The sequence below is a fragment of the Myodes glareolus genome, chromosome 8, assembly GCF_982192425.1.
Source record: "Myodes glareolus chromosome 8, mMyoGla1.1, whole genome shotgun sequence".
In the NCBI taxonomy this organism is placed as follows: Eukaryota; Metazoa; Chordata; class Mammalia; order Rodentia; family Cricetidae; genus Myodes; species Myodes glareolus.
In genome coordinates, this window is record NC_142033.1 from 35733357 (window position 1) to 35749442 (window position 16086).

The 16086-nt window shown below is 37.8% G+C and overlaps 1 protein-coding gene across 1 annotated transcript in view; it reads right to left on the reverse strand.

The window, feature by feature from the left end:
• Window positions 1–16086, reverse strand: part of Gabrb1 (gamma-aminobutyric acid type A receptor subunit beta1) — a 411905-nt gene that overhangs the window by 361771 nt on the left and 34048 nt on the right. The window lies entirely within an intron of this gene.

Consider the following 16086-nt stretch of genomic DNA (forward strand, 5'->3'; position numbering starts at 1 on the left):
TTTCAAATCTAGCTTCTGAATCAGAGAAAAAATGCAATATTTAGCTGAATATAATGATCTTTAGTTTTATCCATTTTCCTTCAAATGACGTTTCATTTTTTTAGGTGAATAAAATTCCATTACATATAATATGCATGTATATATATATATATATATATATATATATATATATATATAAAATTCTTCACCTGCTTCTTCTGCTACATTGACTTGCAGACTGGTTCTATATATGCTCTTCTGAACAGCGCAATAAACATGAAGGTGAAAATATCTCTGTGCTATGCCACCAGATTTCTATGCTCACTAGCAGTATGTGAGTCTCTACCCCACTCTAGAGCAGTACCCACTCCATCTTTGCCATTATTAATTGATCATTTTCTTAATAATAGCCTTTCTGGAAGGGTGTGATCGAATCTCAGTGTAATTGTTATTTATACTTCCTTGAAGACTAAAATGAGATCACGCTCATAATAACCTTAACAAAACAAAGCAAACAAACAAAAACTAAGGCCATACCTAACTAAGGAGGCAAAAGACCGTAACAATTAGACTGCAAAATGCTGGTAATGAGGAAAATTGAACAGGCTACAGTAAACATAAGGAGATTCTTATGTTCATCGATCATCAGGATTAGTGTTATGAACATGACTACATTACTGAAATTAATCTACAGATTCAGTGTAATTCCCATCAGAATTCCAATGGCATGCCTTCATCATTTTTAATAAAAAGTTCCTCGTGTTAAAGCATGCATTAGAGCTTTTATATTTTCTATTTTAAAATGGTGCCCTGCCTTCAATATCCAAAGAACATGTGGTTAAATAAAGAACCTTTAGGCAAAAAGATTCCATTCAAGCACTAATAACACAATAGGTTTGTCCTTAAGATATGAGTTAACCTTTGGAAGAGCAGTCAGTGCTCTTAACCTCTGAGCCGTCTCTCCAGCCCAAAAGACATTGAGCCTATAGTTCATGATCCTAGAGAAGCTAAGTAAAAAGGTAAACCCAAAGAAAAACATATAAAGACCTACCTGGGAATCGGAAACAGACAAGATCACCTGACAGAACTGGGAGCATGGAGTGAGGGATAGAAGACAGGGGAGAAGGGGAGGGTTGAACAGAACTTGAGGGAAAGGGAGAGTCAAGATGGAAAAAGGACAGAGATGAGAGCAACGATAGAAGTATCTTGATTGAGGGAGCCAGTATGGGGTTAGCAAGAAACCTGGCTCTAGAAAAGGTCTCAGGAATCCACAAGAATGACCCCAGCTAAGATCCTAAGCAATAGAGAAGAGGGTGCCTGAACTGGTCTTGCCCTGTAGTCAAACTAATGATTATCTTAAATATCACCATAGAAACTTTGTCCAACAACAGATGGAAACAGAGGCAGAAAACCACATCAGAGCACTGGATTGAGTTCCCAAGGTCCAGTTGAAGAGTGGAAGGAGTTTGTCTGAGCTAATGAGTTTGTCTGAGCTAATGAGAACTCACCAACTGCAACTGGACTGGGAGTGAATGAACATGAGATTGAACTAGTCCTTCTGAATGTGGTTGACAGTTGGGGCAGACTGAGGAGCCACTGACAGTGTCACTGGGATTTGTCTCTACTGCATGTACTGGCTTTTTGGGATCTTATTCTCTTTGAATGTACACCTTGCTCAAGCTAGATATAGTAGGGAGGGCCTTGGACTTGTCACAGGGCAGGGTGCCTTGTCCTCTCTTAGGATTGGGGGGGGAGGGGTAGGAGGGTATGTGGAGGGAGTGGAAGGAGGGAAGGGAGTGGGATTTGGATTGGTATTTTTTAAAGTAATAAAACAACAACAACAACAACAATAATAAATGAGTTTAACTAGGGACCCTACAAAACTTGGGAAGTAATGACCATCTAAGACTCCCATCTGCTCTGAATGTATAGAGTTTAGTTAATGATAAGATCCCTTTCTGTTGACTGAGTTTTCTGTTCTACCTGGCCATCGTTCAGTCTCCAAGAAATCACACAGAGGTCTACATTAGTTATAAACTGATTGGCCCATTAGCTCAGGCTTCTTATTAACTAATTCTTTTTTTAAAAAAATTATTTGTTTATTAAAAATTTCCACCTTTTTCCCTCTACGTATTTCCCTTCTCCATCCCCCTCTCTCTTCAGTCCTAAGAGAAGTCAGGGAAGACTTCCTGTGGGAAGTCCAAGACCCTCCCCCCTCTATCCGGGTCTAAGTAGGTGTGTATCCAAACAGACTAGGTTTCCAAAAAGCCAGTACATGCAGTAGAATCAAACCCCAGTGCCATTATCATTGGCTTCTCAGTCAGCCCTCATTGTCAGCCACATTCAGAGATTCCGATCTGATTACATGCTCGTTCAGTCCCAGTCCAGCTGGCCTTGGTGAGATCCCATTAGATCAGTCACACTGTCTCAGTGGGTGAATGCACCCCTCGCAGTCCTGACTTCCTTGCTCATGTTCTCCCTCCTTCTGCTCTTCATCTGGACCTTGGGAGCTCAGTCCAGTGCTCCAATGTGGGTCTCTGTCTCAATCACAAAAGAAATATCACTAAAGCTTAAATCATGCATCAAGCCCCACATATACATAGTGGGACACTTCAGTACCACATTCTCACCCCTGGATAGGTCTACCAGACAAAAACTTAACAGAGAAATAAGAGAACTAACAGATGTAATGAACCAAATGGACTTGACAGACTTTTATAGAACATTCCACCCAAACAGAAAAGAATATACCTTCTTCTCAGCATCTCATGGAACCTTTCCAAAAATTGATCACATAATCAGTAACAAAGCAAACATCTACAGATACAAAAGGAAAAATTGCAGTAACCACCTGTGTACTATCAGATCACCATGGAATAAAGTTAGAATTTAACTAATTCTTATAACTTACATTAGCCCATAATTCTTGTCCGAGTTAGCCACATGGCTTGGTACCATTTTTGGTGAGGCAGTCACATCTTGCTTCCTCTGAGGTTGGGTCACGACTACAGACTACCCTTTCCTCTTCCCAGCATTCTCGTTGCCCCACCTATACTTCCTGCCTGGCTACTGGCCAATCAGCATTTTATTAAAATACAGTTGACAGGGTACAGGCCATTGTCCCACAGAACCTTTCCTCTCACATAGTGTTAAAAAACAGAGATGTTTAAAACAAAGGAGATAAATTTCTTCTGCAAGTGGTCAATATCAAAAGGTTGCATTCTCAGGACAAATTGCTGCAATCACCCGTTCCTCCTTGTCCTGCTACAATGTAGCTTTTCTGCATTTGTCATTAACAGGTAGAGTTTATTTCTTCAATTTCTCATCCTAGGAATAACTTTTGGATCTGCCTCCAAATAGGCAAATATGACTCTGATGAGGCCATCGTGACACAGCGAGGCTTAGCAGCTTCTGTCTTCTTCCACTTGGGACTTTGCATCATCACACTTCAGAGGTTAGAGACCATCTGGGGTGACAGGGCATGGTCCCATGACCTAAAAATGATGAATAGCTCTGCCCAGATGAGGCCCATTAGGCTGCAGTCATCTGAGCAATTCCTGATGATACCAAAGAAAGAACTGCTGGATTATAGACAGAAAAATCACCAAAATAAGTGTGTACCTTATTGTTATAAGACCTCCCCAAGTTTAAGAGTGTTGTGTTATGGAATAATAATATCTAACATAACTCGATATGAGCTTTTGTTTGCAAAATGTCTGGAGTAGTGAAGTTAACATTTCACTAATTCAATACAGTCTTTCAGTCCCTGTGTCAAATGCCAATACAGATAGTACTTTTATTGTCAGGCAACCCATGACTTGACTTTAAAAATTAAATGTTGTGCCAATGCAAAGTGAATTTAGTTAACTTACAAGTCTTATCTTTTGAAAGAAACAAAAATTTTGTGTAGCTTATAAAAGAGGCCAAAGTCATAGAACCTAAAGGAGATTAACATATGCTCTTCAAATCTTTTCATTAAATGCTCAGTGCTCCAATGATATGCATTGAATTGGCACACTGTCACTCTGGATATACCTTTGTGTGTAAATTCAACAGGGAGTTGAAATATTAGAGCTAGGTGGAACTGGGAAGATTATGAAGAACAAGCTGCCTCACTCTGACTTAGAGATGAAGACATTGTGAATGTGAGTTAGTCCTGGACGAAGCCAAGTGAGATGTTAGAGAAAGTCTTAGGGAAAAAATAAATAGAAACTACAGTTGCCCCTATGCCAGAAACCCAATGGCTCCCAAGAATTGAAAAGAAAGATGCTTTTTGCTTTTCAAAAGAGATTGTTTAGAAAGTTTATTTCTTTCTTTGTTTGTTTTTAAATTTAATTTTTTTGTTTATAAAGACAGGGTATGGCTGGCCTGGAACTCAATATGTTTTGTAGACCAGGCTGGCCTCACAGAGATCCATCTATTTCCATTTCCCAAGTGCAGCGATTAAAGACATGTACCACTATGAGAGACCTAGACAGGAGTTTTTCTGGTGTAAGTTGTACGTGCACAGGAGAGTGCAAAGGTGGTTAGTGGGAAGGTCCCTAGATTTTTCTTGTTTAAAAGATCTTCTCCCCACTCAGCTAGGGAAGATGATGTCCTTCTGCTCAACTCTAATAATTTAGGGCCTGGAGCAGAGATGAGCCCAGGGCATGAGGAACTCAGAATCACCAGGTTAGGTACAGAAACGCAAAGGGAATCTCACCCACCACTATAAAGCCGGTATTTTCTCAGCACCTTGTAGATCCTCTAAAAACTAGATTCCAGAGATTCTAGAGTTCATTTTTCAGAGGTCTCAGACTTCTAGACATACTGATGTTTCAAGTGGGAGAGGCAGGTGGGTATTGAATGCTGAAGGTAGTTCTGTCCCTTGAGTCAAATCATCCACTGAAAACACAGATATATGCAAGTCTAGTTCGAGGGAACTTATGAGGATAGACAATAATTAGTCCTAACCAATTCATAGTGATAAGTTATAATGATTACGATTTGATGGCTTCAAAGACAATAAATAACATCTTCTATGTTTGCTTTTCAAAGCCCAAACCACATATTGGCAGAAGCATTTGCACAGAAGGTTGAAAGAGAAATGGAATGACATTTCATCTCAACACATTCTGTTTATTTAAGCTGTTATTGATGTTTGTCCTTGAGATGTTCAATTTAATTTATCCTCTGTGAAAAAAATAACACAGCTCTTCTGCATCTCTATTGACGACTTACTCTGAGAATTCTTTGTCATTAAAAAGTGATCAGTTTTCATGTCAAGCAAGCAAGCTGTACTCTTTTCTTTAGTTTTTCCTCCAAAGATATTTTTACTCCTATATACTGTAGAGCCAAGGTCAGGATTTATGAGATAAACCAATTACCCAGGATCCTAGAGCTGCTTGTGAAGACCTTTTCAGGATACATTTAGATTTCTGATTTTAAAATAATATCCAGTGAATTGAGGCCAAGGTAAAATACAGAACAATTTGGAGTGGACATGATAGGTATAGAGGAGATAATTATTTACATATTCAAGCTTCTCAGAGTAGAAAATACAAATCCAAAGGAGAAGTAAGATAGACACCAGTAGGTGCTAATGAGAACAAGGAGATGAGCAGTCTTAGGAAAGGAATGGATAAAAGGCAACGTGGTAACACTGAATTGATAATCATTGGTATACCTGACCAAAACCCAGGGATCGTGTCTCAGATAGGATGATTCCACTTTAATTACTGATCAGTCCTGCTTGATTGGTATTCTAACTCAGGTCTTAAATGTGAACATTTAAGTTCTGTGCACTGTTATTACAGCCAATGGAAAAACTAAATATCCTGTGTAACTGTTGGTTTTATGTTAGTATTTTGTAAGACTGTAAACATATTTTTGTGTTTATAATTCTTTCATACAACAGACCTTAAGAAAATCTGTAAGTAAGAGTGAATGAAGGGGACTCAGGGAGTATTTGCCTACCTTATACTAATGTGTGACATGTGTACCTACATATGTGCAATGAGTCTTCACAAAGCAGAGGCCTGAAAGGTGCAGTGAGAAGCATAGGTCAGTGTTGTCCACCAACTTAAAGGATGTGTTTTGCAGAATGGAGGACATTAGCAAGGCCGAATTTCAAGTCATCAGGAAATCATTGACAATCCATCAATGGCAAGACAAATTACTTCCAAAGTCCATCTAGTGTGATATTTATTCTGATGCGCTTGCAGAAAGTTGGAAGTAGGCTAATCCATCCTTTTTTCCTTTCTTCTGTGAAAGCAAGCTATCAATCAAGACATTTGTGTAGCACTTTACCAGAGGGGGTCAGCTATTTAAAATGAATATGTGATGGTGTCACACACAATTACATATAATCTTATATTTTAGACAATATTAACATGAATGTGCTGATTTTTATATACACCTGACGGTTTTTTTGAATTGGTTATATCAATGGAAGTTCAGAATGACCTTATTTATTATGATAGAAAAATGTATTGAGCAAGACATCTCTTCTGCAAATGGAAATCTGGATATTCTTTGATTTTTTTTACTAATTGGAGTGATGTCTGTTCTGCATATACAGAGAGAATGGAGAACACAATATGTCAGAAAACAAAGTCTCCAGGATGTTATTCCAATACCTGTAGTTGAAATCAAAAAACCTAAGGCTCATAAATATTAGTAATATGGCAAGTTACTAAAATTCCCAGCCTATCATATTTCTATGATGCAGCCAATTTTCACCCAAATGGTAGGCATGTCTGACAGATGGCAGGAAAGAGAATTTTAAGTAATTAAAAAAAAAGCAGAAAATGACACAGTATGAAAGTTATTCTCTTGTTAAATACCATTCAATACTTCTGATTTACAGCTCACAGAAAACCTGAGTGTGAAGCTGGTGCCATTTCTTAATGTCTTTGTAGCATCTATTCATCTCTAGTTCTAATTGAAAAATAAAAAGGCAGATCAGATGGGTAGCAAACAGCAGGCTTTAGCTAGAAAAGACATCTTTTCATTGAATTTATCTAAAATTTAAGATATCTTTTCATTGCATTTGTTTTTAAACCCTTCTATGTTTCAAAAAGACTTTTTTTTTGCATTTTTCAGCGACATAGGGTTTCTTTTAAAGAAAGTAAATTTGAACACTAAGTTGAAGGTGATAGAAACATTGCATAAATACTAGTCTAGCTGACCCCTAACTGTTGCAAAAGCCATGAAGTGGAATCAGATGGCTAAGGGTGAGGGTGGAAATAGCTGCATCATCTGCATCACTAATTACAGGTGTAAAGACTCATTGGTGTGATTTCACATATTGCCTAATGTTGCTCACAGTTATTTAATAATAATATAAAATATGTCAGTGAAGAGCTACCACCTCTGTCTTTTACAGTGGAAGGAACTAAAGTTTAAGGAAATAAATTGATATGTGTGTGATTATAGAATAATTGATAGACCCTCAAGAAAAGTTGGGGTCGTTTTCTCCAGAATTTATTCTCCCTTGGTTTACAGCTTATGACTTCAACCATAAGGTCTGCTGACGCGTCAATTAATGAAAATAGAAATCTTGGTACACCAAATGGGTCCCTCGTTATTTATTCAGCCAGTATGGAAACTAGAGCCCTTGATTTGAGTGCGAGGACTGTAGTCTCCTGAACACCGAATGCCTCGGTATGTGTATGAACATGCCTCCTTGCTCTTTCCACCCAAGCGAGTTAAGGATGAAAAAACCTGAGCTTGGAGCTAGGCCTGATCCATAACATTCTTTAGGTCTTAGTTTGGGACAGCATTTCTGCAATATCAAAGCTTTCATTATATCAACTTAAGCTGTGGTTATTTTTCATTCACAGTCTTTCATTCCTCAGGATCACTATTCATTGTAAAACATAATCTTACAGGATTAGTGTTAAACCCCCTTCTTTTGATCCCAGCTTCTGGATACTATTCACACTACAAAGATCTACTCATCTGATGCACAAGACTTACACACTGTGCTTTTCATGATTTAGAGTGTATCTAGAGCAATTTAGTCTCAAAGGACAAAGATCAAGGTAGATGTCTCCTGTCTTTACCCACAGAACCATAAAGTGGAGCACAAATGGAGAGCTCTACCGGCTTTTCTCTCAGCCAAGACATTTTCTCCAGGAGCTGGCAAAGTGCTCACAAGATCTGCAGAGTTCTTGTTCTGACTTAGGGATTTTTCTCAGAAGAGCTTATTGAAAAAGAAGAGGAGTTGTCTAGGCTAGATCACACACCGGTTCATGTTAACGTGTTAATTTATCATAATTACTGCAGTTGTACTCAATAATTCATATACACTCTTTGTTTTCATCATCCTAACCTGTACATTTCAAAACCAGTAGAATGGCATTACTAGTTTCATTCCACACATGACAGGTAGGAACAGAGCTAATTAGCAACATTCAGGACAGGCCTCTCGGTCCTAAGTGACTAAGATCTTTCTATTTTCTGTGTTTAGTGGAGGACCCTGAAGAAACAGGACCTTGTATACTTAGGGCAGAAAAGATAACATGGAGGGGAATGGAAGTTCAGGAAGTTTCTCTTTGACCAGAAGCAAGAGGCCATTGAGATCACCGCTCTAAGAAAAACTGGATAGAGCTGCCAGGAAAGAGAACCCAGAGTTGAAATTGCAGACTATAGGCTGTTAAAGCTAAGAGGTGTCCTCGACCACATGAGTTTCTATGCCTTTATGTGCTGATGATAAAATAAAGGCCAAGAAGCAGATTAAATAATACACCGAAAGAGGAGGGTGGAGCTAAGATAAAGATCAGGTTTCTCAATTTCTCACACTGCTTTTTCTTCCACGCAATTTACAACATTGCTTAAAGAGAGGGTCTCAGGATTTAAATTAAGCTAAAGTTGTTTCAATATAAATGATAAAGTCATGGTGGCAATTTTGATAAAAAAGGAAATGAATCAGGTTAAAGGGAAAAGTACAAAATAAGGAAAGAAGTAAAAAACCGTCTACACCTATACTTAGTCATGCATCTTCTCTAGTAACAAGTTATACAGCAATATTTCTGATAATTTATGAAAGCATGTGCTAATGAGACTTACAAAAATCTATTTTGCATGTCCTCGATAAGTTAATTTTAGCTAAGAGAAAAAAATGGAGCAAAGTATCTCATATGTTTCCCCTAAAACTTTATTTAGAAGGGTGTGATATTCTGTAGGCAAACTCTTCCTTCAGTGATTGTGGTTTTCTTAGGATGATTGAGAGAATGTGCAGTATTTTTAGGGAGTGTTTTGACAGGATATACTTAGCAATTTGTAAATAATAGAAAACTTGCTGATTGTACATTCTACTCAAGATATATTTGCCACAAAGACTTTTTAAAATTATATTAGTTCTTTGACAATTTCATAAATGTATATAGTGCGTTCTGATTCTCACCCCCCTCAATCTTTCTTCAAATTGCCGTCTGAGCCTTACCAATACTCAATCCCTTTTCCTTGCCATAACTTTCTTAGGTTTTTGATTTTTGATTTTTTTGTGACCTATCTATTTCAACCAGAACTATCCGCGTGAACGTTGGTTGGGACTGTTCATCGGACCCTGTTAGGGTCAGTAGTGGGTACACACCTGAAGGCAATGATTCCCGCTTCCCCTGAATTTACCAGTAGGAAATAGTTTATCCATGAGTGGTAAGGTTCTGGGGCCCTCCTGAATCCAAGCCTGGTTTTTGATGTGCTTGCTTTTGTATAAACCCAGTGTAGTCATCCACAGTTGCTGAAAGTTGGTGATCACAGTGGCCATATATTGAACAGAAGATGGTATTCTGCATTCCTGTCTCCATCCTTTGGCTCTTGAATTTTTCTGCCTTTTTTTTTTTCTGTAATGTCCATTCAGCTTTAAGGGGATGGTATAAATGTGTTTAGGGCTGAGCACTAACTATCAGTTATTCTCAGCATCTGGTACATAGATAAGCCTTTGTATTCACCATGGGTCACTGCCATGAGTGGCTTCTCTGATTAAGAATAGATGTGGGTGATTGTCTTTAAGTACACACACACACACACACACACACACACACACACACAATGTTTGATGCCCTGAAATTTATTTAAACAATAGAATTAAGTTGTCTCCCCAGCCCAGGGCTTATGATATTTCTCCCACCACAAGAGACTGAGATGGCTAACTGTGTCAGGCAAGAAATCCCTTCTGTGGAGTGGACCTCAAATCCACATGGATATCAGTTGGGTAGCCCCATAACGGAAATGCCTCTTTTTGCACAGTGGCTAGATGAAAGAAATCAAAAGGCAACGGGCAGACAAAGACATTTTAAAGAACCTAATGCAGATGACAGATAATTAAAAGCAGAGGAGCCTCTTCTTCAGCTGTTCTGTGCTCCCAGCCTAGTTATATTATTTTTATGCATGTCGGGTAGAAGCCATGAAAGTCATCTTGGCCACGTGGAGGTCAAAAATATATATATATTCTGCAAAGCTCTTAGAATATTTTATGTCATAAAATTCTCAATGGTTCACCATATTCAAATAGAAATCTAGCTTCCAGAGCCTATGGAATCAAGGGTGACCAGCACTCTTTTACAGAAACTCAGCGTTTCAAGTTACTCTCCATGGATGTCCATGAACATACATACTATCTTTTGGGATTCAAAGATCATTAAATTTTGGATACATTTTCGCTCCCCTTCAGATTTAATGAAATAAATTGTGTAGAATAAGAACCTATTTTCAATAAAAAACAAAACAAAATAATAAAAAAACAAACAACAAAAAAAAGTATTTGCTGAAGTTAGGCTCAAATAATAACAAATAAATTATGATTAAGGAAAATTATAAAAATTAAGGGTAGGGAGGAAGCAGGAATAAGTATAAACTTGATTGACTTAGCAGATAGAAATGTTATAGTGAGATTTATGACCTAATACACTATAAAAAAGGTGGTAAATCTTAGTTTGGTCTCAGGCTTAAAATCCCATCAAGGGGTCAATGAGAAAGGAAAGTTGTCCTCTGTGGGGTTTTGTTTGTATTTGTTTCATTTAGAAATAGAGTCTACCAGCCCCAAAATTGTAAGCATGGGAGATCTGTCCTCATTACTCATCTGTCATGTGGTAGCATGGGTGGGGAGAGATTCCCACCCTCATCAATGCCTGAGGCAGGTGGGAGAGCTGGCACTGAGGTCATAAGAGCAGAAGAGCTAGCCCTGACCCTTGTCTGCTACAACACTTGGGAGAGTGGCTCCTATACCAGGCCTGGGCAACTCAGTAAGTAGATCTGACCCTGACGACTGGTAAGCAGGAGAACTGGCCCCGCCCCTTGCTCATCCCTGCAAATAATGAACACAATTCCCTGGTCCTGAGGACAAGGGAAAACTGCCAGGCTGACCAACTCTGCAACTACCCATGCCCAGAACCAGAGTTAAAGGTTGGCCCACCCCAGTATCCACCCAGCCTGTGATCTGCTGGAGCAGGTCAAAGGACCTGGACTGAAGACCTAGAGCTGCAGGATCTCCACAACACGGGGCAGCAGCAGCATAACCAAGAAGAGTCCCAGTGAGGGCCCAGCATCGATAGTGCAGCAGAAACCAGAGGCCTTGAGATCAGACGAATGACTTTGTGAAAGGATATATTTCACAATGCTTCTGACTTGCTGCCATGACCACTACATTCCCAGAGATCTCCCTGATCTTTTATTTCATCTGAATTAACCCTGAATGCCTGTGGCTCCCCAGTGAAACAGAAAGAATTTACATAGCCTGATATTGACAATGAAAATCCTCGTGGGAGCCATTTTTAATTTTAGAAGTAATGTGCTCTAAAAATAGCTCCTCCTCACAGTGCCTTGGCATGAGAGGAAGGAACCCCCCCCCCATTTTAGCAACATGGAGGTTTTAAGTGATTTGCCCTTAGATAGTGAGATGATCCTGAGATTTTCTTACTACCACATGTGTTACATGGTTAGCTTTGGTGCTATACAGAGTAAAGATGAGTGATCTCAAATTTCCCTAACAGTTGCAAACTTCTTGTAGTTCTGACCCCTTCAGTTTGCATTTTATGTTCTTCATGGCATATTTACAACACAGAATATTTACACACTGAGCAATGCTCGAATGTGACTTCTTCTCAGGATGTTCCTGTATTGGTCATTCCTGCATCTGTACTCTTTAGCATAATGTACAGAGCCTTCTTATATTAGCACCACCGTTACAACCATATTGTGTAGCATCTTATACACTGATAATGAGTACTCTATACTATTGATTTGTCACAAGAATATTGTATAAATAGAATATTAGTGTATTCATTCTGCAGGTTGAGAAAACACTGCCTTTCAGTATTTCTGCTTCGGCACTCAATCACCTGCATCATTATTTAGTGCATGTTAAAAAATAATGTCTACTGTTTAAGTTGAGGAAGTGAAGCATGAGTCTTGACTCCACCAAGGGATCTATTTGCCAAGAGCTATAAAATACGTTAAACTTGTGAAGTATAGCATGCCACTTTCAGACACAAGCTAAAATTATTTGCTTGAGGGTATTTCATGTATTCTTCAATTTGGATACCTTTTATACAAGTTCTATTTTCAGTTTAGTGCCTGTATTGGTTATTACTTTTATCATCATGATGACAGATACCAGAATGGAGAAAAACTTTATTTGGGTTCATAATTAAGGTTGCAGTCAATTGTGATGGAGATATCATGACAACAGAAGAAAAACAAAAACAAGAACTACTCGCAACCAATCAAAATGCCTATATGAGCAGTGCAGCCCATAAGGAGACATCTAGAAGATAACCCTCACCTAGGCTTAGGGGACATTTTGGAAGAGAGGGCAGAAAGACTGCAAGAGCTAAAGGATCTGAAAGTTTGCTGTGAGATTGTGTCTTCTAGCGATGTCAGAAGTAACATCCATAATGTCTTGTTGTGAGAGAGGGTACTTGTTCATTTCCCAGCCGTCCAGACTCCCGAAATAACCACACAGAAATTTATCTATTTAAATCCCTGCTTGGCGTATTAGCTCTAGCTTCTTATTGGCCAACTCTTACATCTTAGTTTAATCCATCTCTATTAATCTGTATATTGCCATGTGACTATGGTTTACTGGCAAGGTGCTGACTCATCTGTTTCCAGCAGCAGCTCCATGGCTTCTCTATGACTCAGCCTTCTTTCTCTCAGCATTCAGTTTAGTTTTTCCTGCCTACTTCTATTCTGCCCTGCACAGGCCTAAGACAGTTTCTTTATTAACTAATGTTATTCAGAGCATACAGAGGGGAATCCCTCATCAATGTCTCACTAACATGACTGCCCAATCATAAACTGGTTGAACAAAAATGACAGCAGTGGACATGTCAGAGTGGATGAAGAAAAACCCAAGAAAAAACCCCTACACCAATAACTATAGGGACAAAGGAAAACTTCAAGTGGGGGAGGTGGTCCTCACCAGGTATAAGTATATAAATTGGTTGTCCAGCCTGAATGGTTAGTCCTGAAAACCATACACACACACACACACACACACACACACACACACACACACGCACACATGTCTATACAAACAGGTTATATTTAGGACTATAGATGTATATTCATATTCATAAAGTATATAATAACAATGAAAAAGGGTCATGCATTAGAAGTATAGTGGGGAGGGGAATAGGAGAAAGTATGGATGGATGAAAGCAAAGGGAGAAATATTATAACTATATTATAATCTCAAAAAATACCACTAAATGATCTTCGCAAAGTATAGTTCTTTCTAAAACATAAAATCTAAGGAAAGTTATGTTTCTCTTACACATATTCTGTGTTGTTTAGAATTAGTTCGATAATAGTTTTAAATTAATGATAATCTCAAAGAAAACAATGGTAGTCCAATCTGCCTATAATCTGTGCCTGATTAATTGATCCACATTAAGTCCTTATCTGACAATATTCTATGATGTGTTTATACTTTGACTACTTGCTGGCTTAGTTTTAAGCACGGAAAAAGCCTTCCTATATCCATGGCAAAAGGTAGAAGACATTATCAAAATCTTTCTAAATGTAAAACTCATGTTTATAGTTACCTGTGGTTTAAAATATGGAGGATGTAGCTCATAACAAAGACCAAGATCACTTTAGTAAACACAGAGGCTCTCCAAGGTATGAACGAGCAGTGAGTGTTTCCCACAGGTTCCATAGGTTTTCAGAAATCCTGTAGTCCTGTTTGATTTTCTCTTACCAAGCACATGAACACTATGCTACACTCACTTTCCATCCATCTATGAGAATATTAATCCTATTTAGACCCCTGGAGTGTCTGGCATAAGTCAAAGACTTAACATAACAATAGGTTTATTGCTACAAAGTCCCATTCGAGATAGTTGACTGAAAGTAGTTTCTCAATTGTCTGGAGGAAATAATTACTTTAAGTCAAGGAAAATAAGATTTTATTTTACTAGGGTTATTACTACACTATGTCCATCCTTTATAGAGAGCTCTAAACAGTATGAGGAGAAAATTGGATGATAACAGAAGGACATGCCATTTGCTTTCTTTCCCACTGATTCATTGATAAGCTTATTTTTCATATTTCAGGATAATTTTCAAGGTAGGTAGCTAGAAGGAGGAGAAAAGGCCTACAGAATTAAAACATCTGAAAAAAAAAGAATTAAAACATCTGTTGCCATTGGGAATGCATATTTCATCCAATTTTTCAGACACATTGTGTGACCAACGATAAACATCTATTTTTCTATTTGCTTGTTTTGATGTGGTCTTTGTAGTGCTTAGAATGGAACATAGGTGAACACTATAATACTTAGCTACACCTTCAGCTAATCATCTGTTTGAATAGTGATGGTGATAAATGATCATCTATAAATCTATAATAATAATTGACTTTTTAAGGGACAAACTCTATAACTGTGCTGAACAATAGGAATATCTAGTAAATCTTCAATAATAATGACTGGTTGGTTTTATGAATCATATTAATAATATCAGATAAATGGTAACATTAACTTAAGACATCAGATTGGCTGAATAATTTCTAAATGAAAATTGGTATGAACACATAAATAACATTGAATTTAGTGATGCTATCACAAGAGAAGACTGCAATCAGCTTACTAAATCTATCTGTATTTTTATGTGATATAATATATAACCACATGTTATAAGAATATCATTCTTAGGAACCAAAACTATGTGTTTGGTATAATTAAAAATTATACCATTGTTTGATCATTATATGAAAACTTATATTTTCCAAATATGTATTAGAGAGATATTATCAAAAATGATAACACACAATGCAAGTGGTATCTTGCTTAATATTATAGGAACAGTAATAAAATACTTCAAAAATTCTGCTTATGTTGTAGCGGCTTTGCTGAGGGTCATGGTAACAAATAGCTTCTTTTGTCTCTTGTAGTAGCTTGAGAAGTTGCCACTAAAAACATGTTTAGCTTGAATACATAGCCTGCTGTGAGTTATAAAATATTAAATCTAACTCTTTCTTAGGCTGCAATTCTTCAATGATGTATGCTCCAGAATCATAATCCACATATAATCTCTCTGGTAAATGTCATCAGTTGTTGAAAATGGTAAAGCCACAGGAAGCCACTCCTCCTAAGCAGAGCATTGTGGTAATAATCTTCTTGATTGAATAAATATGTCTGAGAGTCAGAGTTTGCTTGCAAGGTTAGGACTTTAAAAGTAAATTTGAAGCTTTTTTTTTTAAAGCAGGAAAATAGGTTCTGTTTTTATTCAGTCAAGATGACTTTTGTATTGTATCATTTCTGTTTTTTTTCTTTCTCTTTTTTTCACTGATGACTAAGAGATTACAATGACTTCATTTCCTTTGATAATCATAGACTTGTTTAAGGTAATTTACAATCACATAATAGCTCTCAAAATATTCCAACCTCAGCTTTATCACGCCTGTGGCCCTTACACCCAATTAAAATAGAACAGGATTTCAATGCTTTGCTGTAAAATAGGTTGTGAGTGTTGCATTTCCATTAGCTAGCTTGAGAGCGAATACTTAATGGAAAAAGGTTCACTCAACATGTTTTTACTGAGTGTTCTCCGCGCATGTGAAACTGTTCTAGGCGCTCAGAATATGCTAGAGAACCAAGTAGACAAAAGTTGTTTTGGGGA